The sequence below is a fragment of the Balaenoptera musculus genome, chromosome 11 (genome assembly GCF_009873245.2).
Source record: "Balaenoptera musculus isolate JJ_BM4_2016_0621 chromosome 11, mBalMus1.pri.v3, whole genome shotgun sequence".
Classification (NCBI taxonomy): domain Eukaryota; kingdom Metazoa; phylum Chordata; class Mammalia; order Artiodactyla; family Balaenopteridae; genus Balaenoptera; species Balaenoptera musculus.
In genome coordinates, this window is record NC_045795.1 from 21028882 (window position 1) to 21052583 (window position 23702).

The window sequence follows — 23702 nt, forward strand, 5'->3', positions numbered from 1 at the left end:
CATAAACGTTTTCTTTTGTTAATATTTCTTAGGGACTGTACACTTTTGGATGTTACTTTATATGGTATGTTTTTAGTTGCTACATTTTCTGTTTTCAGCTAAAGTTGATTTTTATATTCAACAACCTTGCTAAACTCATTAATTCTTAATGTCTGTATATTCTTTGGGGCTTTCTACATAGATAACCGTATATTCTTTTTGTTTTGTTTTGTTTCTTCACAGTCATTATACCTTCTTTTCCTTTTTCTAGTTCTAGGCATTGTCTAAGTGCTGGAGGTACAACAGTGAACGAAACAAAGTCTCTGCTTTCACCAAGCTTATACTCTAGTGGGGGAGGGTGTAGAAGATGCACAAATTTATGTGACAGGGTGCTTTAAATAAACAAGTGTAAGTGGGTGCTATTTAGATAGGGTGGTTAGAGAAGTCCTCTCTGATGAGATGACATTTGAGCAGAGCTCTTAATGAAGTAAAAGAATAAGCTTTTAATGAAGTAAAGGAATAAGAGAGGTGACTCTGAGGGGAAAACATTCCAGCAGAGGGAAAAGCAAATGCAGAGATGAGGTGAAAATGTGTTTGGCATACTGAGGAAGAACAAGGAGGCAGAAGTGGCTGAATTGGCGTGAGAGAGGGTAAGAGTGAAAGTTGATATGATTGCAGAGATAGCCAGGGGCCAGAAAATGGAAGATTCTCCACATTGTCACTTTTCTCTGAAAATGATGGGATGCCATTAGAGTTTTGAATAGAGAAACCACACAATATAAGTTATCAGTGTGTGTGTGTGTGTGTGTGTGTGTGTGTGTGTGTATGTATGGCTGATGCATGGGCAATAGGGTGTAAGGGGGGAAAGAGTTGAAAGAGAAAGACCAGTTAGATGGCTGTCACAACTGAATTGCTGGAAATTCTACTTTGTCCTGCAATATTACCATCCTTCCTCTGCTCAACTATTCCCACCCCATTTTAACTGGTAAATTACAAATATTATCTGTGCTTTCTCTTTGCCAAACAATAGAACAGGATCAAAGATAAACATTCCCTGTTGTCAAGAATCCAAAGTCAAATTCAGGACAGTCACCACTGTGTGCTTGGTGTTGTGATAATACTGCAGGAGGCCCTGACTCTGATGCCAGCGCATGAAAGGGTATTAGGAAGCACTTTCTGAGGCATAATTGACACCTAAGCAGCAAAATGAAAAGAGAAGTTGGCCAAGCAAGGAGTGGGTAAAAGGCTTCTAGTAAGAGTAGTAACATTTGCAAAGATGTTAAGAGAATATTGTGCATAGTAGGTGTTCCATAAAGTATTCTTGAATCAAAAAAAGTTTAAATGTGTAACCAAATAAGTTATATTGGGCTTTTTACAATAATAAGGTATTTCTCATTAAGTGCTAATTTGTTTGCCAAACACTGTTCTGCTCAGTGATTTATAACACATGCATAATTTTATTTCCATGACCCTATGAACTGAATCATATTACTATTCCCATTTTTATATTTAGTGAAACTGAGACAGAGATTAAATAATTTGCCCTGAGATCATACAGTGAGAGTAAAATCCAGATTAAGACCCATGTCTAGAACTCCAAGGCCTAGAAGGCTCCTCATTGTTAAAAAGATCATTGGTATAACCTCAAAGGTAATCCATCCAAAAATATATTTGGTGTTTCTGAGTAAATTAAGGAATTTCCCAAGATACCACTAGAAAACAGTCAAATGTAAGTAATAATATTCTACAAGCTAAACAGTTGTAATTTCCAACGAAGAAGATTAGTAATGCAAGGACAATAAATTCCAGGGGAAAAGTGGTCATATGGAATTTAGCATTTTACTGTATCTCTAGCAACATAAAGCTAGAAGGGATATTATTTCTGTACAAGGATGATAATTTTTTAGACAAATACTTATGAAGTGGAGAAGAACAAATTAGGAAATTATAAATTAGCCTTTAAATCTCTCTTGCCCACTCTCCTGATCCATTTGGCATTTACATTCCTATCTGTAAATTCATAAATTAACATTCCTGGTTTATTAATACTCTGAGAATTTGGGTGTCTGACATGGAACAGCCTGAGTGATCCAGAGTTTTCAGTAATCAAATTTCTGACCATCAGAATTGAGGCATTGGTCCCGGAAGAGTTGGAAAGAAGAGGGAGGGAAACATTTTTCGTATCTGCCCTGTCCCCTCCTCGTTCTAGTCTCAACAGTGGTCACTGTGCTCCTTGGGAAATGTACGTCATTCCCTTGCAGACCCTGCAATGGCTTCCACCCGGGGTCATGCAAATGACCTACAAACGCCGTACTTGAACTGTCCGCAGACGCGGCCAGACGCGCACCCCGACGCCCCGCCCCTGCGGCCGCACGGCGCCGGGACACACTTCCGAGCCCTTCTAGGCCGCCCCGAAGTCCGCGCTGCTCGGAGTCGCCTCGCGCCGGCCCGGCTGAAGGCTGGGACCATGAAGTTCTTTCCCTGGGTTGCTCCTCAGACCCTTCGCAGACCTTGCTCGGGCTTCCGGTCCCGGTCTCCAACCCCGAGTCCGCTTCAGTGAAGTCTGGGCCAAAGGCGTTGCCAGCACCCGGAGGTCGCTGCGGGCGCGGGGCTTCTTAACCTTTTAGGTGCCTGGGAGCCCTCTGGCTTCGTGACGAAGCCAATGGAGCCCTTCTCAAAGTATATTTTAAAAAGCATTAAAATAGGATAAAGAAAACGAGTTGTACTACAGAAACAGTTATCAAACAATTAAAATAATTTGCGGTATAGTAACATGTGTGCTTCTTCATTAATATATTAAATACTAAACGTCAAGACCCGTCTTATAGCTACTGTAACTTCGAAACAGTTAAGGATGAGATATTTGTAACATACTTCATATCTCAAATATGGGGTATGAAAATGTAACTTTTCTTAGTGACAAAGCCGCAGGTACTTATCTTCTGACTGTAATTTGTTGCCAACGTTCATCCGTGAAGGACATGCTAAATTTCAGTTAGAGGTTAGAGATATTAAAAATGTAATTTCTTTTTCCTATCCAAGTTCACCAGTCCCCAAGTTAAGAAAACCTGCAAAAGTGCTTAACACAGTGCCTGGCACAAAGTCCCCTCTTAACATGTAGATATTAGTAATTTTATTAGTACTTTTCTCGCATCTGTTCAAATTTCTTTTAGGTGACCATGATAAAGTTAATCAAATGAACTCTTGAAGGAGCACGAAGATAAATCAAGAGTTCAACCCATTAATTCAGTCATTTTTTTAAAAATTTTTTATTGAGGTATAACTGACATATAATATTGTATTAGTTTCAGATGTACAACATAATGATACGATGTTTGTATACATTGTGAAATGATCACTACAATAAATCTAGTTAACATCCATCACCTTACATAGTTACAAAAAATTTTTTTCTTATGACAACTTTTAAGATTTACTTTCTTAGCAACATTCAAAGATGTAATGCAGCATTATTAACTATATTAATTTTAGTTAATAACATATAACATATAAAACTAAATATATGTTATATATGGGTTACATATATATAACATATATTTTATTTTTTATATATATATATATATATACATATATATATAAATTCAGTCATTTAGATGTGAGTTCTAAAAGAGTGCTGTCTGCACACTCCAGCTGAGGTATAAAGGAAAGAAAAATGTGAATTTGGTGGTTGTAGGGAGTGGGGGGTTGGCAACTCGAAGAGAAAGAGAGGACGACATGTTTTTAAGGATTAATTCCTTGATTTATCCAGCAAATATTTTTAGAGCTTCGATTATGTGCCAAGACTACAAGGCAGGCCCAAGGGCCTTGTCTTCACCAGGGAGCGATGGTACTCAGCTCCCAGAGACAGAGAAAAGGCTCTCCCATCTGAAGGAAGAGTAGAAAAAAGCAAAAGTGAAAAGCTCCAGAGTTTGACTCCATCGTTTCTAGACCATCCATCCTTGCAAGGAAAGACTCAAAGGCTGCTTTGCCCAAAGGATTTAGCTCTAGGCATGACCTTTGATGAGAAGACCTAGTAAGTGCCCATATCCTTCCACAACCCTGCAGCCACAGGTTAAGTTGAGGTAAGATGAAGCATAAGAGCAAAGAAGTAGGTTGTGGGGAGAAATACATCAGAGGCAAAGCAGTTCAGAAAGGTCTTTCTCTTGCAAAGGATTTCAGTTTATCCTGCTGATCTTGAAAGTTTTAGCCCTGGGGAAAAGCCAGATCAGATTTGCATTTTACAAAAACCTCTGTGTCGTTGGCCTTTGTATGGTTGAATTAGAAGGAGGATATTGGAAGTGGAGGTTTCCCGCCTGTAAAGTATACTGCTTTATCCAGGCCTAAGAAAAGGACTTTCAGGAGGATGAGGCAGAACACATGCCTCCCTTGCTAAAAAAGATAGTTATAAGACAATTGCAATGCTCCTCACACGAGATGGCAAGAACTTGAATTTGGGTGGTAGGTTGGGAGCAGAAATGGATAATGTTTCACAAAATTCCCTGCATCCTCCCTCTTAAGTATTTAAAAGGTAGACTTAGTTAGGGATTGGATATGAAAGAGTGGGGTAAGGGAGGGAAAGGAGTCTGAGAAGGGACCCTAATTCCTAGCTTTGGCATTTATGTAGACAGTTGTAAAACTAACTGAGAGAAGGAATATACGAGAGAGAAGAGGAGAGGGGAGAGACTGATGAGTGTAAAGAAATGTGAAAGTTCTGAAATTTACCCAACTTGCGAGCTCAGCTTGTTAAGTTAGCCTGCCACACACAGTTTCATGGATGCTGGTTCAACTCACGAGACTCCTGGGTCAGAGACAATGCACAGTTTATTATTCCAGGAATAGCAATAACCAGATTATCAGCATACTTTCTCTGATTCCCCGCCTCCAGTTTCCAGAGGGCAACACATGACATCTGTACATTCAGTGGATTGTGTTACAGGACAGAAACCCTGAACCTGGGGATCCCAATTCTTTAATAATGAGCAGTAAGCATGCCTGCCTGTTGCTCTGGAGAGAAACATTATCTCTGTGTTCCAATGGTGTTTGCTATATAAGCATCCTTGAAAAGATAATCCAGAACAAAGGACAGTCAGTGCCTCACTAGCAATACATGCAGAAATGTGAGAGATCCATGACGAATTATCTCGTAACAATGAGTTGTTTTCACTAGCTGAGTTTTGTTTTTTAAACAAAGTCTTCCAAGACTAGATGAGTTGGGTGGAGGGTACCTGAGATTTCAAAAGTGAAATAGAGTGAGGCCAGTTTACCTTAACAGGCCAGAAGCTCCAAAGAACCTCCACAGAACTGTTGACATCTACATTAGTTATTTGTATGCTTTTTCTGGTTTTTTTTAATATATATATATTTTAATAAACAGTAGAAAAGAAGTGTGGTTGACAGTGTAGCTTGGGAATCTGAAGGTTTATCTAAAGTCACCTGCCTAATAAAAGGGTAAATGACCCATGGAATCTTCTAGTAGCTTTTCCCTCTAGGCACTACCTCAAGGTACCTAGGCTTCTTGAATGGAGGATGCAGGTTTTGACTGGTAAAGCAAATTATTAGAATTAGTTGAGTTTTTTTTTTAATTTGTTTTAAAATTGAGGTATAGTTGATTTACAATAGTATTTAAGTTTCAGGTGTACAACATAGTGATTCATAATTTTTAAAGATGATACTCCATTTGTAGTTATTATAAAACATTGGTTATATTCCCTGTGCTGTACAATATATCCTTGTAGCTTATTTATTTTATACGTAGTAGTTTGCACCTCTTAATCCCCTACCCAGAACTCATTGATTTTAAGTGTTTGAAGATATCCAGGCTAATGGGGACAGGTTTAAGAGATTGAGAGAATAGTGTAGGATGGAGATATAATTTATCTGTTAATTTAATCCAGTGCCATTTTGTAACTACCTATTATATAAGCTGCTTGACTCCTGGAATTGGAGTAACATTCTTGGCAAGTCTGTCAGTCAACCAATCGCATCCAGGTTGCACACAGATAACAATCAGCTCAGGAAGGCTGGTGTTTCAGCCCACTAAGATCCAAGCTGCAAAATGTAAAAGCTCAAGTGATTGTCTTCCCTTTCTATCTCAAACTTCCCCCAAAGGCTGCGAATAGAATCTTTTGACTCTCAGCTAACCATACATACTGACATATCGGTAAGTCCTTCATCTTCTCAAGAAGTGTAGCAGCTCAACATTCATGATTTTACTGCTTGGGACACTCTCTGAGACCAGGTGGGAATCATCTGGAAATATTCCATTTTGTGATCACCCCCCCTCACCGGTTATTTTAAAAATGTTGTGAGAAACATTTTTAAAATGTTGTGAGAAAGAGGAATGTTTAATTAAAGTTAGAGGAAGTTTCTTTTCTTTTCAAAAAGCTCGGAGCATTGTAAAAAACAAAACGAAAAAAAAACTTGTGGGGTCACAGCCCAAATGGGCTTCCTTACAGACAGAAAAAGCTTTCGTCTACAGGTGTGTGGCCTTATTAAAGTTACAAGGTGACAAGCGCTTAAAGAAAAGATTTCTTGTGTGACTCTAACAGCAATAATAATGATGATCACATTGGGTTACTTCTTCTGCAGTATTTTCTTGCTGCAAAATGCTACACTCTCTGAGGATTGGCCTCGAGGCTCTCACATTATGAGGCTCATATGCTGCCTACCATGCCAACAAGGCAAATGACAGGAGTGTTCTGTTATTCTTTTCTAGAGGTTTTATAACTTGTTTGATAATTTTTAATAGCAAAGTAAAATCTTATTTGTCTGTTATCTGCTGGATCCATTAGGATGAAATTTCTGCTTTGGGGAGTTACCAAACGAGGTCTCAATCAAGGGCTGCCAAGTTATGCTGCTTTAGTAGTTCCTAGCAGGGCAGAGATGGTGTTGGTGCCCCTGTGCTCAGGTGACTTGAGGCTTTGGGTCCTCTAGAAGAGTGAACTTGGATTTAGAGGAAAAGGCAGTATAGGCAGGTTACTCAGCATGTAATGGGGAAGAATAATTTACTTTAACCTTTGTATTCTATTGCTTTTGCTACAAGTTAGTCACTAAAGGGATGTTGCCTGTAAGCTTAGCTTATACATTATGGCTCATCTCTGGGAACCCTTCCTCCCATGTGATGAGCGTTAAGCTAAAATACCTTTGTTGAGCTCACAGGAAACCTCCTGACCAGGCCCACCTGTGAATGGCAGCAGGAAGGAAGAAATTAACACATCCTAGAACCAGGACTTTGCCCCCTCCCCTTTTAGTGTAAAAGAAGCCTGAATTCTAACTCAGGGAAGATGGTTCTTTGGGCCACTAGTCCACCATCTTCTCCGTCTGCTGGCTTTCTGAATAATGTCGCTATTCCTTGCCCCAACAACTCGTTTCTCAATTTATTGGCCTGTGATTCTGCTAGCGGTCTCAGCTTGGACTCGGCAACAAGCACAGTACCCATTGTTTTGTACTATATGTTACGTTTCATCTTTATGATCACCCTACAGCCCAGTGTTTCTCAATGAGGGAGATATAAAATGAATTTAAGCATGGGTATCACCCAGCATTTTTGAGAATAACATGGAATCTGAAATAGAATGCAATGCATGTGGTAAGTGGTAATTCAGGCAACCTTTGTTCCTGTTACACGTGTGTGTATGGGTCCAGATGTAAACTAAACTACAAACTGGTCATGGCCAAAAATGTTTGGAAAGCACTGCCCCTAGGCCATGAATTCTGAGTATGGCACCACCTCCTCTATACAGTTTACCTGGGCATCCCCAGAGCTGAGCTCCGAGAGGAGCACACCAATGTAGAGAAGAGCGAGCAGTTCTGCACATTGGTTGCTTTTCAAGAAAGAGTTTGGCCTTTGATAATTTGTGACCATTGTTAATGAAACTTTTACTCGTGCTCTAGATGAAATGTTTTGTGCTGTGGCTTCTGGCTAAAGGGCCCTTCTATTTTCTGAACAGGTCCTAGGTTGTGATAACTATGCCATGCTCAGGGTCCCCTCTTTTTTTTTTTTAGGTAAATCAGCTTGTGATTTGAGTTTACCTTTCTTTCTGTCACTATTTTTTTTGTGATGAACATATAGGAATAGAAAAAGAAAACGAAAACGACAACGCCCGAACAGGGACTTGAACCCTGGACCCTCAGATTAAAAGTCTGATGCTCTGCCGACTGAGCTATCCGGGCTCATACGAGAAAAGACGTTCCACATCAACTATAGTCAATTTATGCATACATTCAGAAGAACGATTTTGGGCATTTCGCCTGTGATGCCGGTTCAGAGCTGGTTATTCAGAAAATGCTTGGCATAGAAACTCAGCCACAGTGAAGGCCTTTAAGGCCGCGATAAAACCATATTACATTAATTATAATGTCTCCCCAAATTGTATCTTTCTTTCTCTCTCTAGTTTAGATATATGCTATATGTATAAACACTATATCTCTATGTAGCATATAGAGATATATTCTATAGTACCATATAGAATTCAGTGCAGTCAAAAACTGCAGAAGGTTGGCCTTTAGTTCCTAGGCTTCCCAGAGAAACAAGTCAAATATTCTACATTTGGGCCCAAACACTTTCAAAAGGAAGCCAATCCAATGCTGATGCTTTTAAGGGATAATTAAATCACCTTTCGGCCGCGCTTTGGATACCTAAATATGGGTCTAAGGACTGAGGGAGCGATTCGATTTCGTGCTGGGTCTCAGCTGTCTTTGGAGAGGGGAAAAAAAGGAAAAAGAAAAAAGGAAAGAAGCTTTTAAAGGAGAGTCCCACTCTCTTTTTTCTCGTCAGATTTCGTTCCGTCTCTAAGTTAAGTGCTTGACAAGGGTCCAATGACTGGAAGGCTTTCTCCACTCGGAATGCCCATGAACGTTGCCCCATTAACCATTTCAAGATTTTGCTGAATAAGCAAAGGAGAATTTAATTTAAGCATTCAGAAAATCTTAGAGTTGCAGAAGGGAGAAAAAGAAATTCAGACTCAAAGAATTGGGAAGGGCTACAAAGGCTGCCTATACCGGACGGGGATGTAGCTCAGTGGTAGAGCGCATGCTTCGCATGTATGAGGTCCCGGGTTCGATCCCCGGCATCTCCAGGTTCTTTTACCTACATAATCAGAAATCGCACTTTAAAAACATTAATGCCTACTTTGTATACTCCTCTAATTTTCTCGGTACTCTTTTAGCCACGGCGTATAGAACTGTATACGTAGAGAGGGAAGCAGGATACCTTTGAGGTTTTTTAGGATATCTGTAATGAATGAAATCGAAAACATAGAAAAACACACCCAATGGACTGATGGCCGAAGAGGAGCAACCTGGAAACTTGCCCAGGATCCATTAATGAACGGCTAGCTGAGGTAACTGGTCTGAAAACACTCAAAGGGGAGGAGGGGGTGTTGTTGCTGAGTCATGGTACTGAAAAGTAGGACAAATGTTGGAAAAAGGACGAAGCCTTGTTTGGTGTAGGCGAATCCAGCAGCTCAGATGCACCATAGTGTTCCTATTACCAAAACATCAAAACGAGAAAAGTTTCTTGTAAAAGCTTCCAAAGAAGCCCGTAAGCAGGTGGCCGGTTAGCTCAGTTGGTTAGAGCGTGGTGCTAATAACGCCAAGGTCGCGGGTTCGATCCCCGTACGGGCCAGTTGTCGCTTTTTAAGCATAACTCAGAAATAGTTTTGATTACTTTCCAGCCAGAAGACCAAACTGTCCAAGGACTGTCCTACGAGACAACCCGCGGTATCTACACAAAAGACATTTTGCCACAAGTCCAAACCATCCTAGTGAGTCCAGAGCACACGTCTTTGAGCAAGACAGATTGCTCAAAATTTTGTCCAAGAGAAGCAGAAAAGCAGCAAGACACCTTAGGAGTTATTAAGTTCATTAGAAGGAAACACTGTCACCAGTTTGTTTAGTGGCCAAACACTGCCCTCGAAATAGTCTGAAAACATACTGAGATGCGGGGCAAGAGTGAAAAGGCAGTGTTCATGATCTCCGATTGCTCAGTTGAGGATTTCTATTCGGTTAGATCATCCCTCACATGAAGGGAGAACTCCCTTATTGGGAAAAGTGTTTTCTTGTTACTTTGATTTTTTTAGGTAAGAAAGGACTAAGCCCTTTTCCAGAATCTACTTTGCCGTCTGTCACCAACCAGTTGGTCCACGTTGACCGACACCAGCAGACCCTCTGTTTCGTCCACTTCTCGATGTTATGCCTCTTGAATCAGTCTCATTTTCCACCAAAACCGACTTTCTGAACACTAATTATGTATCCCCTTGTTCCTTGTACAACGAATTTTCTTTATTCATTCACGACCTCAGAACTTTATATCAGGTTGAGTGAATTTTCACTATTTTCCGTGGAAAATACTGAGATCAAGCCAAGAGGAGTTAGGGAGCTTGTCAAAAATGCAGCTTATTGGGCCTCACCCCCAGGGACTTTGACTCAGTAGATTTGAGGAAGACTACAGGTCTCTGCATTTTAAATAAACGCCACAGTTGTTTCTTACAAAGGGTGGATCAGCGATCTCTGAGAAATAAGGCTTTATACAGACCAGTCTTCGAAGGATTCGGTTGCGGGGAGATCCAGGGAACTTCTGAGCCAAGTCGATCTGGTTTTAAAACTAGGAAGGGAGGGTAGCAGGGAGACAGAAATAGAGAGAAACAGAGGCGGAAAAAAATGTTACATGTTCAAGTACGAAAGAAAAACGGAGAAGTAAATATTTAATCTGTTTCGAAGAACTTTTCTTTTTTTAACAGATGGCTCGTTGGTCTAGGGGTATGATTCTCGCTTAGGGTGCGAGAGGTCCCGGGTTCAAATCCCGGACGAGCCCAGGTTTTGCGGCCTACCCCCGCTATTGAATTTTTATTAAACTCACTCAAAAGAAATTGGTACATCTGCTGTTAAATTAAACTGCTACATTTTCATGTAGAAATATGTAGGCTGTATATGCACTTGATTCCAATAAGTAACTAGATAACTCTTCTAATTAAGAGAGACAAGTACTTTTCAGTTTTGGCTCTTACTCAGTTTTCCATCAGCTCTAAATTGACTCTTGCAAAAGCAAAGGTTTCTGGTTATTCTAGAAGTTCGACTACACGGTTGTGGTCATATGAAATGTATAGGAAACAACATTGTAAAGCAACTATACTCCAATAAAAGTTAATTTTTAAAAATCCAGGTAATAAACATTATATTTTTAAAATTAAAAAAAAGTATAGGAAGACGATGGTCATATCTCAATTCAATGTCATCCATCATTCATTCATCACATCAAAGAAATGGGTTCAAATGGAAAAATCAAATATTGACCTATAGAGTTGGGGTGCTGGAAACCTTTATACAAGTTATTTCGGCTTTCCTCGTTGCGTATTCCTCCATCATTCAGGAATAGGGGCTCTGCTTCATTATTGAGAAGGGGCACTTTTTCTCTCTTCCCGGAGCGTACTGTTGGTACACTCTTTAAACAGATATTTGTTTAGCATCTACTATAATAAGTGAGCTCTTGCAGTCTGTGGTAAACAAAATACACAAAAATCACTGGATCCTATATTCCAGTGGTTGTCAAGTATTTTATATTAAAATGCAGTTGCAACACCCCTTCCCGCCTCCCTTTTTTGTGTGTGCAAGCCTTGATTGTGGAGAAGGACAACAAATGAACAAGAACAAGCGGCCTGAAAAGGAGGGAGAAAACCGCAGGGAATTCCTTTAGGACCACATTTACACAGCGTGGTAAGAGGGGCCAGAGTTGACAGGTGATAGAAACAGGAGAGGAATGTCTCAGTGGGTTACGGAGACGGCCCAGGGCAGTGTTTTGGTTCGAGGACCTGGTACCTTTGGGACTGAGCTTGGAGCCACATTGGCAACCAGGCCTGGAGCTCTGGGAGTGCCAGAGTTGGGCTCACCCTCAGCGCGTTCAGAGATTCCGACTCTTGGATTCCGGAAGCATTTTGTGGTCTATCAAGACATGTTGGTGAGAATGAGGGTAAGAGGGAAGATGTAGTGAAAGCGAATGGAATGCATGCCAATAATTTCAGATAATGCTTACATTCTTTGCGTTTCATGTCATCTTATATAACAGAAACAGTCAAAAAATCTAGAATCCTATTCATCCCTGTCGGTCCAGGAAGAATTTTATGGTCTCTTAATTCGCTGAGGGACAACGTTTTGCAGGGTGCCCGGCTAGCTCAGTCGGTAGAGCATGAGACTCTTAATCTCAGGGTCGTGGGTTCGAGCCCCACGTTGGGCGAGTACTCCTTCAAGCTTTTGCTGTCAGCTACATTTCGGCACCTTCCTCTAATCTCCAAAACAAAGTGCCTCACCGTTGTCAAACGAGAAATTTTAGAAAGTATTGAATTGTGGAATCCCTGTGACCAGCTGTGGTTTACTGGCTCTGTTGAATTATTCCGGCCAGCTCTATGACTCCTGCAGCGTTAAGCCTCATCGCCCCCTGGCGGCAACGCACTTCTCTGGCTTAGAGCTTTTGTTTGGATAACTAGAGATACATGGTCTCTGGTAGGGCATTTAGGCTCCTGGGGTGATTGTGAAGCACTATCCCCACCGAAAAAGGTTTAGGATGCAGGGATGTTGGAAAAGGTAGTGTGAAGGTGGAGACGATCCAAACAAAGGAAACAGTTTGATGGGCAGAGGCTCAGAAGCAGCAATGTCCATGGAGAGTTTTGAGAATGGTGACTACTTTCTGGCCCAAGCAAGTGTCATTATGTAATAACGGGAGACAGATTTTCTATTACCACTACCTCATACACCCTTTCAGCTCCTGATCAACCACACCTAAACAACACAATGGACCTCCTTATAGATAATGCTGTTTCCAACCTTTCTTCCCTTCCTTCGGCAAGTAAAAGAACCAACCAACCCACAACAGGTTGCAACTGCCTACAAAATAATATCTAAAGACTTAAGCCTGGTTTTTATAGTCCAAATTGCATTTCTGCCATTCTCTCTTGAATGGGAGTGTGAAGGATAGTCAAGAATAACTTTAAAGTCAGAATACCAGCTTTATAAGTTTATACTAAGAAAAAAAACTAAGTGGCGCAGTGTGTTTTTATTTGCCCTCAAATTTGGGAAGGCAAAATTCATATGAAAGGTTGCCTAGTGTATAATCAGAGCAAAACGAGTTAGATGTTAACAATATTTATGTCGCTTTGAAAATCTGATAATGCTGTCTGCACCCATTGAGACCAAGAGCCCCAGAACTATCAATATTGTATTGAAAGAATGCCCACTTCTGAGCATGCTGGAGACAGGACAATTTACCACTCTCCATCCTCCCCCATCTAAACCTTCCTTTATTCTTTACTCAGGAACCTGAATATTTTTAATATATCCCTTGCTCCATGTGATGTTATATTCAGTTTTAAAACTGTTCCGTATTTTACCTATTTAGATCAATAGCACCTATGGTTGGGCACATGGAATCACATGTTTTAAACTAGGTAGACTCCCTACAATTTGGGAGTATTGTCAGTATATACACGATGAAACCGAGAATCATGGGTCAACTTAAAATGGATGGACAAGAAACAACTTTCCTAGAAGAGTACACTGAGCCTTAACTGTTTTCCAGGTCTCAAGACATCTTTCAAATTAATTGGTGAACATATTTTTATTAAGCGCCTTTTCCCTGTTGGATACTTAAAATGAAAACATGCATATAACATGGGCCGTGCCTTCAAGAAGGCTGTCATTTACTTACTGGGTGAATGTAACTGACTCAAGTGAAAATTAAATTCTCAGTGGTATTTTAACTGTCTGGCATTAGGAAATGAAGCTGCTTGGAGTGACTGTTTTAAAAAATAGGTGATGGTGACAGAAACGGAGTTAAGAAATTACCAGTGTTTATCCAGTAAAATCAAGGGAACAGAGACCCTGTATCTGACTCATATGAATATTCTACTTACTAGAGAGAACAATCATTGAAGATATACAGACTACATGTTGTGGGTATTAAGCCCTAAGTCTTACTGTAAAGCCTGAACTCTTGATCACCCAGCAGCCTCAGCTTAATGTTTTGGTTTCCTGGTATGATGAAAACTATAAAGGGATGTCCTAGATAGAGGAACAAGTATTGCTGGTGTTAATAAGCCACATGTCCTGTTGTCAATTAACTTAATGGATTTCTGGTTTATAAACATTTTTTGAGTTGCTTGGAACAGACTGCTTTTTCCCATTCGTATGGCCCTTTGGCTATATTGTTAAAATTGAGTTGACATACTTAAAAATTGCATTCTGACTCAAGACCTGTGCCAACATCTCCAAGGCCAAGGCCATCCTGAGCTTGGTCCTGAGCACAAGCTAACCTAACTCCTTAGACATAACACTTCAACTGCAAAGGAGTCCTTGATTAAAGGTGGTTTAAAAGGGCACGGGTTGGGGGCTGGTGTCTTAGTCTGCTTGGGCTACCAGAACAAAATACCAGAGACTGGGTGGCTTAACTGAAAAATTTTATTTTCTTGCAGTTCTAGAGGCTGAAGAATCCATGATTAAGGCACTAGCTGATTCCATTTCTGGTGAGAGCTCTCTTCTTGGCTTGTAGAGGGCTGCCTTCTTGCCACGTCCTCAGTGGAAGAAAGAGGGAGTGAGCTTCCAGATGTCTCTTCTTTAAAGAACACCAATCCAACCTTAATTACTCCAAATACTTCCTTACTCCAAATACTGCCACACTGTCGGGTGGGTGTTAAGGTTTCAACATATAAGTTTGGGGGGGACAATATTCAGTCTACAGTAGGGGGGACAAAAAAAGCAAAACACACTACGACATTTCGGAATTCAGGAATTTGACACACAGTAAGCTCTCACATATTTGTTGAAAGAATAACTTAGTTGCACTGCCTTTAGGATACTTAACAATCTTTTATATAGATAACATTGTTTAATAAATCTTATCAAATTAACTAAAAAAAAAAAACTTAGTGGCTTTCCCTTGGGACAGATAATCTGAAAGCGGAGTCCACAGACTCTCTATTCATAACTAGAGCTTGACTGATACTGGACTGAGCCAGATATGAAAGAAAAGCCAGAGGTCAGTAATTTGGAGGCTGCCTACAAGAACATGTTAGCCTACAGTTAGGTCTGAACTTGGGAGGACAGTCTCTGGAAGAAAAGCAAAGACAGACACAACCACAATTTTGTGAATACACAGGTCTGTTCAGAGAAGGTTACCAACAGCAAATTGTATAGTCAGGTGTGCTTCAGGAAGTCTTGGTAGTTGAGAAGAGTAAACAAGACACAGAAGTCAGGGGTTTAACCCTGTTCCAGAGCAGACTTGGAAAGCTGGGGTCATAGGTAAAGGAAAAAGGAAGTATTCTACTCAAGAGTATTATCTGCACCAGCAGCCCAAGGTGACAATAGCTCAGGCATTCTAGAAACAAGCCAGTATTATTTTTTGAACATGGAATAAAGAGGAAAATATATGTATGCCAGAACATATTTTCATATTCAGCTGGATTCCAGAGTTCAGAGTACTAGGACTTTTTCTAAAAGATAAATGTTTACATTAGCAGAATACACTTTTAATATATAGTATGGTCTAAACTACCAACAAGAGAGGTCCCATTAACTTAAATACCAAGCGTTTTGAGTCAGAGCCTTCAAAGCTGAAAATCTTTACCTCCATGACCCAAACTTACTCTTTGAGCTTTTCAATTTGACACCTTTTGGGGACAGAGTTTATCTTATTTGCCTCTGTGTGTTCCCAGCACTTAGCATGGTGCCTGGAATAGTCAGTGCTCAATGCATGTCTGTGAATATTAAAGGTCACTGTTGTGTATATGTTACCGAGTTCAAGTTCCCACTGCTTGCCGCATGACAGGTCAATAAATTGAGAGACAAGTTTTGGGGGCTCGGAATAGTGACTTTATTCGGAAAGCCAGGCGTCAGATAAGATGATGATCTACCGTCCCGGAGTACCATCTTATCAGGGGCTGGACGCTGGTTTCTTTTATAGAACAGAGAGGGGGAGGGGATGAGGAAGTAAAGTAAAAAGGCCTTAAGTCTTGCAAAATATCTCCCGGTTTTGGCCATCCTCGGGGAGGGGATGCGTTAATTTCTGCTTTTCTGCAGCCATTCACAGGTGGGCAGGGTCAGGGTGTTTCCCTGTGGGGTGAACAAAGGCACTTTAATTTAACATTCAGGCAGAGGGGCAGGGTTCCCCGAGGCGGGCCATTATGTATGCCTATAGCTATAGACCGAATAAAAGCAATGGAAAGCAAAGGTCAAAGTAAAAGAAACAGATCCAACATTGCAGTCAGATTTTGCTCTTCCCTGTTACAGTATTGGGGCAAGGCCGGCGGACCGAGAAGATGGAAGACAAAAGTCCTCAAGAACCATCTTGCCGGGGTTTGGATGCTAGTTTCTTTTATGGAAAAAAGAGGGGGAGGTGAGGAGATAAAGTAAAAAAGGCGATAAGTTGTTGCAAATATTTCCTGATTCTGGCCAGACTCAGGAGGGGATATGTTAATTTCTTCTTTCCTGCAGCCATTCACAGGGAGGCTGGGTCAGGATGTTTCCCTGGGAGCTAAGCAAAGGTAGTTTTAGCTTAACCCCTCAGGCATGGGAGGCAGGGTTCCAGGAGACGGGCCATTATGTATACTTTAAGCCTTAGGCAACGTCCCTCTAGTGAGTAATTTATAGCAAAACTAATAGAATGCAAAAGTTAAAGAAAAAGAAACATATCCAGTATGGAGTCATATTTGTTCTTCCCTATTGTGGTAGGATTCGAAATTCATCTCCCACCTGCATCTAAGAGTACTGAGCAAAGGGAAAAAGAAATGAACACCAAAACTTTCCTGCTTCTTATATTTTCACACTGTTATATTTTATTGTGTAAATATATGGAAAAGAAGGCTAGATATATATGGAAGAACCAGACGTGATTCTTGACCTACGAGAATTCAAGTTATTCACATACACACACACACCTCAGAATCCCTCAAATCTGCTGCTTGTTCTTTTCTCAAGGCTCCTTAAGGCCTGTCTAGCTTTCTCTCTGTCTGAATCTTCTATAATGTGGAGTGGGAGATAAGGAAGGAAGGAATGGATCCTTTTTGTAAAAGCGTATTTTTACAAAATGGATAGTACTAAATACATTTATAAAATAGGACAACTTATTCAGTCAATTGGGGTTGGGGAGGAGATAAAATTTTATATTTAATTTATTCAGACTAGCCCCCTCAAAACAGATGTTTCATGAAGACTTGAGGAGCTAAATGGCTAAACTAAGTGATTAGCCACTTGCTTTTAATTTCAATTCAGAAAAAAAAAATCTTGTGCCGTAGAGGAGTGAACACTGGTCTCAATGTTCTACTTGCACAAGGGGGATCGTTTGTCCTATGTGTATGGCTCCACTGTATGACAATGTAATGATTTTTGGTGGAACGTAAAGAACAAAGATTCCTGATGTCGGTTGCCACCTCAAGTGGATTTCACTTACATGAGAGTAATAGCCATTCTGAGCTTCAGACTGTCACAGAAAATTAGACTAGACTCACACTTTGTAAAATTAGTGTTTGAATGACATTACTTTCTACCTTGTTAAGATAATTTAAAAAATATTTTAGCTTCCCATCGGCAGGTTTTTTCTGAGTTTAGAATTAGTGTGTTCGTCTGGTTTATCTACAGGGACTAAATGTCAATTAAGAACGTCTTAGTATGGTTTTGAAGAGTTTAACCCTGTGCTTGTTTTCTTCCTCCTCCTCCTTCTGTTAATTATCTGTTAAAATTGCAGATTAAAGTACTTCAAATTCTATCTAAGATTGGTTATTTAAATTCATTCATCACAGTAAAAGACACTCATTGCTAAATTTTTGTCAGTTCCTCATACATCATTATTTTATTTTCTTTTTGCAAACCAGTGGGTGCTACCGTTTTCTCCTTGGTCCAGGGCAGTGGTCCTGTGAAGGAGTGCTGGGTTACAAAAAAAATGTGGAGGCCACTAGGGCAGACCTAATCAACAGCACTGGTGAATAAAACAATGAGCGCCAACGGCTCTCCAACCTCGTGCAGAGATGGCATACTCTGCGGGGGAAAACATCGTTGTGATTCCTTCGATAGCTCAGTTGGTAGAGCGGAGGACTGTAGTGAGTATGAATCCACAAGCAGGCATCCTTAGGTCGCTGGTTCGAATCCGGCTCGAAGGAGTTCACGTTTTGTGTGTGGTTTTTTCACCCTCACCCTTAAAAAGGTGTAACTCAGCTATATATATCCTTGCTGTTCATCTCTTTAGCATCTATTTAAGACTAATCTCAGTGTGCAACGAATCTAATTTTTTAAATTATTATTCTCCGTAATAATTACTAATACGCGATCAAACTTCAGGTCCATAGTTCATAAAGGGCCCGTGCCGCAAAGAAGTCCCGAGCCCCGACCAGGCGGATCAGAGGTGGGCCCACTAAGCAAGGGATCCTGTGACAAGTCTCCGTCACCCTACCCGGTGTCCCAAGACTAGGGGAGGGGCGGCCTGCTAGGAACGTAGCTGACCAAAGGTTAGTAACTGGTTGGGCACGGGCGCCCCCTCGTGGTATTAGAGTCCTGAGTCTCTCCGAAGGTTTTATTTGTTTTTTTCCCAGGTGGATGCTCAACTACTGGCAGTCGCCCACAGACCCTGGGGCACTACTCCCCCTTCTCCGTTTAATTATGTAAAGGTGATTCTCAACCCTGGCGCAGAAAAGTGGGTGGATGTCAGAAGCACCTGGGACTATTTTACAAAGCGCCTATAGTTGCGCCACTTTGAAGGTGGGACCCAGGCATTGGTAGTTTTAAAAGCTCCCAGGTGATTTTAATGTGTTGCAAGGTTTGAGAACCACTGCAGAAGAGAAAAATTTTAGAATTAAAAATAATAGACAAGGGGAAAATTGATAGAATTTTCTACCCACTTTGGTCTAAACTGGTAGCTCCCTTGCTCTTTGAAAGCGACTCGAGGGCAAAAGAGTAAACAAGAAAAATTGTCCAATTTTCAAAGATAACATGGGCCTTGGTTGCAAATTTTATTAGATAGTCCTGGACTGAGCTTCTCACCAACGCACCATAGATTCCAACCCAAACAAGTTCTCCACTGCAATTTCCCTCCCATAATTGGGCCATATTCTGCAATATTCCAGTATCAATTGGCAGTAGCGGCCCCACGACCCCCGTAGAAACAGCCAGATGACTCCAGAAGAGGACGAGTGAATGTAAAAAAAACAAACCTCAAACATACCTACATATTTTTGGCTCTTCAAAATTTCATTAAGAAGTGGAAACTATTTGTTCCAGTTGTAAGAACTTGAGGTGGCCCTCAATAGGTCATACATGTGGGAAATAGATTCTGAGAATAAAAATGTAATATTAATGCATAAATAATTTAAGTGTAGATTTGTAAATCCACCTGGCAGAGACCAATATTCAAATCTTCAAAAGGCGAGAGAAATCGTAAAGAATCCAACCTTCCCTATCCTGTCACTGGAGACAAGGGAGAGGCCATCAATTAGGAATTGGGCCCTTACGTAGTAACGTTGTAGCAAGGTGTTTATTTACAGAAGTAGGGAAATAAAGGCCGAAGGGTAGGCGGAACATAAAGCTGGAGAATGCGGGCATCGATCCCGCTACCTCTCGCATGCTAAGCGAGCGCTCTACCACTTGAGCTAATTCCCCTGCCTGCTAAGCACTTCTGCCTCCCATACTTTAATATCCGAATGTAATTCAGAACTCGTGGCCACCTTGGTTTCTAGTCGTTAGACAATAGGACAAAGTACGGGTTATCAAACAGCCCCTGGGGCGCCACCTATAATCTGTTCTACGGTGCTGGATCCTGTTGAGAGAAGACTGCAGAGTGCAGGTGGACCAGGGCGTGGAATCCATAGAAACACCTGTCTTCGAAATTGGGCAAGAGTTTAACACTGGAATCATATCTACGGAAACCGGGGACCAGAAGGAAATTGTAGGTACATCCAGGAGGGCAAATCAAGTTTCTCAGGCAATGAGACTCGGCTTTTGGCCATCCCAATAGTTCCTGCCAATCCCCGCACTCCTAAATTTTCCACCAATTGATTCTGCTAGCACCAGAAACAGATGCTCCAGAGTTCCTACGAATGTCCCCTAAGATCTGCTTTCTGTCTGGCTTTTTTTATCGATAAAAACCACCGTCGGTGGACACAAGGTCACGAGGGGGTGTGCGTCCCAGTTAATTTCTCCCTTCATTCTGGCTTTGTAGTCCCGATTTCGATCAAGGGTGTACAAGTTATTTTTCTAAGGTAAGCACTAATAGGAGAAGTGAATATAATCATGGCTGCAGGCTTAGATCTGGATTCCTTGCAAAAAACCGAAAGTAGTAGTTGCCTCTTTTTCTTCTGGGCCTGTGGAGTACTAGGTACCAGGTACTGTGCTAGGTGCTGGTACTTCACAGAGCTAGTTCTGAAGAGAACTCTTGAGCATTGCCAGAGACCCATCACTTGCAGGAAAGCCATGTGAAGACCCTTCCCGTCAACTGCTTCTTTGTCTGAAATTCCATCATTAGAAACTTTTTTTTTTTTTTTTGGTTTAATGTTATTTTCTAGTCTCAATGAAATTGGGACAAGGTGATGAAATGGAGAAGACATTTTACTTAAGAAAACATTTTACTTAAGAAAGTGACTCTATGTCCCTATGCTGTGCAGGCACGCTGCGCAGGCCTCTCCAGGACCCTTTTAATGCCCTTAATGCTTGCTCTTCTCTTTTCTTTTTCATTGCAGTCAGGGCTGACAAAAAAGTGAATAACCTTCTGTGGGAAGAAATCCTCCACCTTCCTGCACCCCCTCCATTTGAGACAAAAGAGTTCAAAACTCAGGTGTTCTAAGTGGGTGTGTAGAAACCCACCATTCATCTCAAAACTTGGCTCAAGGTCAGCCTTGCCTTGATTCTCTTCACCATCTGGGTGTTCTCTCCTTCACCTTGGACAGAATTTACCCAGCTACAGAAGTCAATTTGGCCTCCACTCATTTTTTTTTCTCCATTTATTTTCCATGATTCTATTAGGGGTGCAAGTGTGGAACTGGAGTGAAAGAAAGTGGACTAATTCCATAGCTCAGATCCATGGATAAAGCTTTGGGATGACTGACTGTGAACTGGGAGCAACTGGGGGCTTTCAACCATGAGCTGGGAGTTCTTGTTTCCAATAACATTGGATTAGGTATTAAAATTTCAACAGCTTAGCTTGCACAGAGGTAAAATGAAGATCAAAAATAATATCTTAAAATTCACATGGAAGTTTTCCCAGTTGTTAAACTACTGACTCAAATTTAGGCTCACTGTTCTGGACTGAATTGTGTTCTTCCAAAATCCAAATGTGACTGTATTCAAAACTGGAAAGTAATTAAGGTTAATGCAGTCCTTAGGGTGGGGTCCTGATCCCATAATATTACTATTCTCATAATGGGAAACACCAGAGAGTTCTCTCAAGTCAGGAAGAGAGCTCTCACTGGGAATTAAATGGCTGTCATCTTGATCTTGGACATCCCAGTCTCCAGAACTGTGAGAAAATAAATTTCTGTTATTTAAGCCACCCAGTCTGTGGTATTTTGTCATAGCAGCCAGAGCAGACTAAGACACTCATCCTTCTTTAATCTGCCTTGTGATAAAGGAGGTAGGACTCTGTAAACCACACTGCTGATTTACTACTTGGCTCCATATTAGGCTTTGCCAAAAAGGAAGCTAGAGGGAGAATGCAAGGCTGGAGGAGGAAGAGGAAAGGTGGACTTGTCTTTTCTGTTTCCTTTCAGAGAGCTTCCTGTTCCTCTAAGTATCATCCCAGGAAGACTTCTGCATCCCAAGAGACGACAATTCTGTAGCAGCAATTGAATCCAGCACCATGCTGAAATTTTACACTTGTTGGCATCTCTGCTATTTTCCACCTTGTATTCAAGGCACAGATAGGAGGACACTTGACAATAAAAGAGAAACTCCATGTCCTACAATCTCTCTTCTCCTGCTGCTACTTCTCTATTAGGTCAGGAACACTGAAAGTTGCTAGATGATATTTTCTTAGTTTGTCATGGAAAGGGATTTAATTACTGAGTTCAATATCGACTACGTCCTCTCAGTACCCCTAATAGAATGCATTGGCGATTGCCATTTGAAAAAAAAAATTTGGAATTTTTAAAATAATATCATTTTGTAGAAATAATAGTCTTGTATAAATTTGTAGAAATAAGCACAGATATTTTATAGAGAAATACACTTAATCTTTTCCTTAAGCATATTTCCAAAGAAAGCCTTTTCTCTCCAGATAATTTAGTGTATTCTCCATTTGTGTCTATTTCTGCTTTAGGCACAAGTGTAAGGCAATCTCTGTTGAACCTCGATGTTTGATGATTTTCTTTGAAAAAAGAATATATTTGCATTTAAATTTTTTAGGGGTTTTTGTTTCACCTTAATTGCTCCACAATAATTATGCAATATATGAACCACCCAAATTATTTATCCAAGTAAGAAAATTCACACACACACACACACACTCCACATATTTCATCATTAGAGCTATGAATACACACAATTTCCCATGAGATTTTCAGAAAGAAGAATCACAATGATACCAAAATGCACTGGATATTGCTCTGTTCACAACTTTGGGATCCTCTGCAACCCAGATGTCTGTGTTTACGTAATTATATCATTTATCGAGCCAACCTAGACACTTTTGAGAGAAAAAGGAGAAAGTAATTAGAGGGGACAGCAGGAAATCGGGCGTAATCCAGGGAATTCACCCTAGGTATATAATACTTAGGGAGGAGGACATGGGATACCCGTAGGGTTTTTGTTTTGAGATATACATAGAACAATATCCTAACGTCTTAAATGTACAACTCAATGGATTTTACATGTTTATTAAACCCAGGAAACCAACTACCCAGATCATGACATAGAACCCATTCAGTGTCTTAAAAGACTGCTTAAATTTGATTATACTTTCAAAAGTGAATATGAATATTATCAAAGCGGAAACCATCTGGATAGACATTAGGAGAGGGACTCTAAAATAATGGTCACAAGCAGCCCTTCGATAGCTCAGTTGGTAGAGCGGAGGACTGTAGGTACAACATGTTGGATATCCTTAGGTCGCTGGTTCGAATCCGGCTCGAAGGACAAGAATTTTGAAAATTGTAGACCGAAACAAATCAAACATACAGATAAAGCGAATGAACTCTTTCCGGTCCAAAAGAATAAACTGGATAGTAACTCCGCTTCAAGATAATAGCTCCCTCTTCAACCCATTTAGGAAAACCCTTTCATTTATGCCTCACTTCTGATTGAGAGAGAAGGCGCTAAGCTGATGAGACAAGCAGGAGTGTCAAGGGTGATGGTCCTATCTGTATTGTACCCAAGGGAGCAGGATAATGAATTAAAGCACAACTCTTTAGTGTTCAAGGGCATTAATTTTTTAATATACTCCTATAATCACTACCCATATCAGTTTTAGAATATTTCTAGCACCCTTCATGTTTGCTTCTAGTTTTGAAATAAACTTATAGTCAAAACAAAACTACAGGATTGAGGTAAAGATTATTTAAAGTATTCTAAGACCACCCCTTTAAAGGCCCTTCGATAGCTCAGTTGGTAGAGCGGAGGACTGTAGATGTTTGATCATCGGTCATCCTTAGGTCGCTGGTTCGAATCCGGCTCGAAGGACTACCCTTTTTGAAAGGTTGTCACTGACACTGCAGGCCTGAACATGATAAAAAAAACTGAACAGTGATTTGTGCTCAGCTCTTGTA

General features: G+C 40.7%; 9 non-coding genes across 9 annotated transcripts; 7 read left to right on the forward strand and 2 right to left on the reverse strand.

Annotated features, from left to right (window-relative positions):
• Positions 1–8078: 8078 nt before the first annotated feature.
• On the reverse strand, positions 8079–8151 carry TRNAK-UUU. Its single transcript has one exon. It is a non-coding gene; the product is annotated as a tRNA-Lys (tRNA).
• Positions 8152–8984: 833 nt separating this feature from the next.
• Positions 8985–9056, forward strand: TRNAA-CGC. The gene has a single exon. It is a non-coding gene; the product is annotated as a tRNA-Ala (tRNA).
• Positions 9057–9530: 474 nt separating this feature from the next.
• On the forward strand, positions 9531–9604 carry TRNAI-AAU. Its single transcript has one exon. It is a non-coding gene; the product is annotated as a tRNA-Ile (tRNA).
• A 1116-nt stretch (positions 9605–10720) lies between these two features.
• Positions 10721–10792, forward strand: TRNAP-AGG. Its single transcript has one exon. It is a non-coding gene; the product is annotated as a tRNA-Pro (tRNA).
• A 1343-nt stretch (positions 10793–12135) lies between these two features.
• On the forward strand, positions 12136–12208 carry TRNAK-CUU. The gene has a single exon. It is a non-coding gene; the product is annotated as a tRNA-Lys (tRNA).
• Positions 12209–18020: 5812 nt separating this feature from the next.
• On the forward strand, positions 18021–18116 carry TRNAY-GUA. The gene is made up of 2 exons: positions 18021–18057; positions 18081–18116. It is a non-coding gene; the product is annotated as a tRNA-Tyr (tRNA).
• A 1419-nt stretch (positions 18117–19535) lies between these two features.
• TRNAA-AGC lies at positions 19536–19608 on the reverse strand. Its single transcript has one exon. It is a non-coding gene; the product is annotated as a tRNA-Ala (tRNA).
• A 3376-nt stretch (positions 19609–22984) lies between these two features.
• On the forward strand, positions 22985–23073 carry TRNAY-GUA. The gene is given in 2 exon segments: positions 22985–23021; positions 23038–23073. It is a non-coding gene; the product is annotated as a tRNA-Tyr (tRNA).
• A 453-nt stretch (positions 23074–23526) lies between these two features.
• Positions 23527–23616, forward strand: TRNAY-GUA. Its single transcript is given in 2 exon segments — positions 23527–23563; positions 23581–23616. It is a non-coding gene; the product is annotated as a tRNA-Tyr (tRNA).
• The last annotated feature ends 86 nt before the right edge of the window (positions 23617–23702 follow it).